The sequence below is a fragment of the Octopus bimaculoides genome, chromosome 8 (genome assembly GCF_001194135.2).
Source record: "Octopus bimaculoides isolate UCB-OBI-ISO-001 chromosome 8, ASM119413v2, whole genome shotgun sequence".
Classification (NCBI taxonomy): domain Eukaryota; kingdom Metazoa; phylum Mollusca; class Cephalopoda; order Octopoda; family Octopodidae; genus Octopus; species Octopus bimaculoides.
This window is the reverse complement of record NC_068988.1, coordinates 94,036,564-94,040,321: the sequence shown is the minus strand read 5'-3', so window position 1 is coordinate 94,040,321 and position 3,758 is coordinate 94,036,564. Positions and strand designations below refer to the sequence as shown.

General features: G+C 36.1%; 1 protein-coding gene across 1 annotated transcript in view; it reads right to left on the bottom strand.

The window, feature by feature from the left end:
- Positions 1 to 710: 710 nt before the first annotated feature.
- LOC106880080 (uncharacterized) overlaps positions 711 to 3,758 on the bottom strand; it is an 83,847-nt gene continuing 80,799 nt past the window's right edge. Inside the window, exon 4 of the transcript XR_008264789.1 lies at positions 711 to 858. The gene's annotated coding sequence lies outside the window, so the exon portion shown is untranslated. The remainder of the gene's footprint in view (positions 859 to 3,758) is intronic.

Here is a 3,758-nt window from a genome sequence, read left to right as displayed (position 1 = left end):
TATATATATATATATATATATACATATACATATACATATACATATACATATACATATATGGGTATGTTACGCGCGTTCATAAGTATCTCTTCAAGCATGTGCATGTATGTTAACAGAAGCACATATATATAGTGTGCATATATTGAACTCTATGCACGTGCATATATTTTTATACAATGACTATGTTAATATGAACGTGCATGATTTTAAGATTTCTAGAAATTTCTCCATGAGTAGACACGTTGTATGAAGAATTGATTGTGGTGTTGGGAAGAATAAGGAAGTAAGAAAAAGAGTATAATTGAATTTCAAAAGGCCAAGGTTGCAATTACACCAAATTGGTTCGAGTGAATTGGCTCGTACCGAGTGTTCCTTTAACAGTGTGAATCGATCGATAATCGGTCACATGTTTTGTGATTTCACCCTAATGGGATCATTGAAGGCAAAGGGTTCATGAAAGCATGTAATACTTTTTCAAGAGAATTTAATTAGATGTGAACATGGAACAATTTAAAGAAGTGAAATATAAAGTTGAAAAGGCGTAATATATGGCCTGAAAAATTACTCTTATACAAAAAGAAAAAAAATCATAAATTTCATTACCGTTACTTTTCGTTTTTGCTTCTTTTCTTTTTTTTTTTTCAATAATTATAAAAACGAAACAAAAAAGACAGAATTTAATGTTTTCATTTTATTTTATGGAAGTGAAAAAGAAAGCGAGAAAATAGAAAATTTCATTTTCGCAGCATCAAGGAGACTCTCAAGACGGTTATCTCTCATAACTGAGATCAAAAATACGTTGTTGTCTTATATAGAAAGCGCTTCACTCTCCCACAAAGTCTCGACTGGAAAATTTGCCTGAAAAATTAGGGTTAAAATTAATGTTCAGAGAATACTAAAAGTCCTTTTGCATAGACGTAACCCTTGAAGATATTGTCCCTGTTAATTATGCAAAGCGAGTTAAATGTGTTTAGAATCCTATGAGATCTATAAATACTCAAACGTGAGAAGTTGTAAGGCGACAAGCTGGCTGAACAGTTAGATCGCTGGGCAAAGTACTTAGCAGCATTTCGTCTGTCTTCACGTTGTGAGTTTAATTTCCGCCGAGATCGACTTGCCATTCGGGATTGATGTTATGACTTTACCCCTCTCCCGAAATTGCTGACCTTGTGCCAAAATTTGAAACATATATTAAAAAATTTGTACAATATGGAGGATTATTGTAACTATATTGTAGTTATACACACCAAGAGAGACATGATCAATCAAGTGTTACATTTATTTATCTTCTTATCGTTTTAGCAAAATTAAGATATTAATTTTGCTATCTAGAATGAGTATTTTTTAAAATGATAATTACAGCATTAATAATATAAACGATTGCAGGCCCAAGAAAAGCATTAAATAGCTGAAGGATTAAAATTAAAATTAATCAAAGGACATACTAAGTATGTATACCTGCTGGAAATAACAGTCAAAACTCTTATTTAAATCACCAAATTACACTGACAATAACTACAGTAATCAACCGAAGGCAGATCAGGTTAATAAAATCTCCTAACGTACATTTAAGTATATGGACTAATGTGGACCGGTTTCTGCACAGGCAAAAGAAATTGCCTCAGCTTCTTCAGCATGCAAACAATTCGCAAACAATTCGCGAGAAAAAGTAGAAGAAACCGGCCCACGTGAGTCTATATACTTAAATGTACGTTAGGAGATTTTATAAACCTGATCTGCTTTCCGTTGATTTCTGTAGTTATCATCAGTGTAATTTATCGATTTAAATAAGAGTTTTGACTGTTATTTCCAGCAGGCAGACATACTTGATATGTCCTCTATCCTTTTTCTCTTACATGGTTCTATAATCCTTTTCTAAATTTTTTCATATATAAATTTTGCTAAGTTAGGATGCACGTCGTTACGTTCACTTTTAATTCGCACTCTTAAAACTCGTTTTGACCTCCTCTGTTTTCCAATTCATGCCCCTATTATTTGATAATCATAAGTTTAGCCTCTCCTGTCCTTCCTCTTTCTGGTCATCATTTCTTCTCTATCTGTCATTATCTTACTAGCAACTCTAAGATATATCATTTTATGTAGATAAGGGCTGGATATATGGTCCCAGAAATATAGCGGCCGGGGAGTATATCTGACATTAATTTATCACCACCAACAAGAACTTAACTGTCAGTTCAAAATGGATTTAATTCTAAGGGCTTGTAGACAACATTATGCATTAAGTCTTTTGAATGTGATAAATATAAATGTAGCCATATCACCATTCTTCTTTCTCCCCCCACCCCCATTATTTCCCTCTGCCACTCCTTCGGGTATAAACTTTTTCCCTATATTCATTCTGCCCCAAAAATAGCCAAAGGAAACAATGTAATTATTCTAGTCTCCTGTACTGATAAAAATTTGCTAAAAAATTATGGTTTATCCTTTATGTTGGAAATCTGTATGGTTGTCTGCTTCTGAGGAGATCGGCTTATTTCAAATTGATGTAATGTTTCCATTGAGCGATAAAATGAAGCCGATTGAAACGGCCGTAAGGCACTGATACCTGCACATCCTTGTTACTTATTTGCTTTAGGAGTGGCTGTGTGGTAAGTAGCTTGCTAATCAATCACATGGTTCCGGGTTCAGTCCCACTGCGTGACACCTTGGGCAAGTGTTTTCTACTATAGCCTCGGGCCGACCAAATCCTTGTGTGTGGATTTGGTAGACGGAAACTGAAAGAAGCCCGTCGTATATATGTATATATATATATATGTATATGTGTGTGTGTTTGTGTGTCTGTGTTTGTCCCCCTAGTATTGCTTGACAACCAATGCTGGTGTGTTTATGTCCCCGTCACTTAACGGTTCGGCAAAAGAGACCGATAGAATAAGTACTAGGCTTACAAAAAATAAGTCCCGGGATCGATTTGCTCGACTAAAGGCGGTGCTCCAGCATGGCCGCAGTCAAATGACTGAAACAAAAGAGTAAAGAGTATATATATGTATATATATACATATATATATATATATATATATATATATATATATATATATATATATGCATGTGTGTGTGTGTATAACAACAGCAACAACAACAATGTACAGGGAGATCGATAATGGTAGAATCGAAGAAGAGTAAAGTTGCTGGAATGGTAGTAAAGTGGTTCGGGAGAAGTGACAAAGGTCATAGAAGAAGGAAGGAAATAAGCTGACGATCAAACTAGGGTGACCATGTGAGAATATGTTACACACGGTTCGATGCTCTTCTGCACAAAGAATACACGAGGAGAGAAAAACGTGTATATGTGGGTGCGCGTGTGCGTGCGTTGTATGCGTGCGTGTATGTGTGTTATCCAACCGCCATGCTATAGGAAAGGTGTCTTCGTATAGACACACGCACACACACAATTGTGTTTATATGTGTATACGAAGGGAAATAACCCTGAAATCCGGATACGTTCGTGCTGCTGGCCGAGGTGAGAGGGATAACTCCCTTGGCAAACAGGACACAGTCGTGTGTCGATAAGCCAGCTGGAGGAGATGTCCTCCTGGGGCTAAAAGCAACAGTAACATCCACCCCTAGGGGTCAGCCACACTTAAGTGGCAATATACTACACTTTATCGTGCAGTTACTGTTAATACTTCATTTAGAGAATTAACATTGCTTGTTTTCACCTTTTCAATATCAGTGAAGAATGTCACTGGAAAAGAAGATATAAGGTCTGCCAGGTTTTTCTCTCTCACCAAGGTCATCAG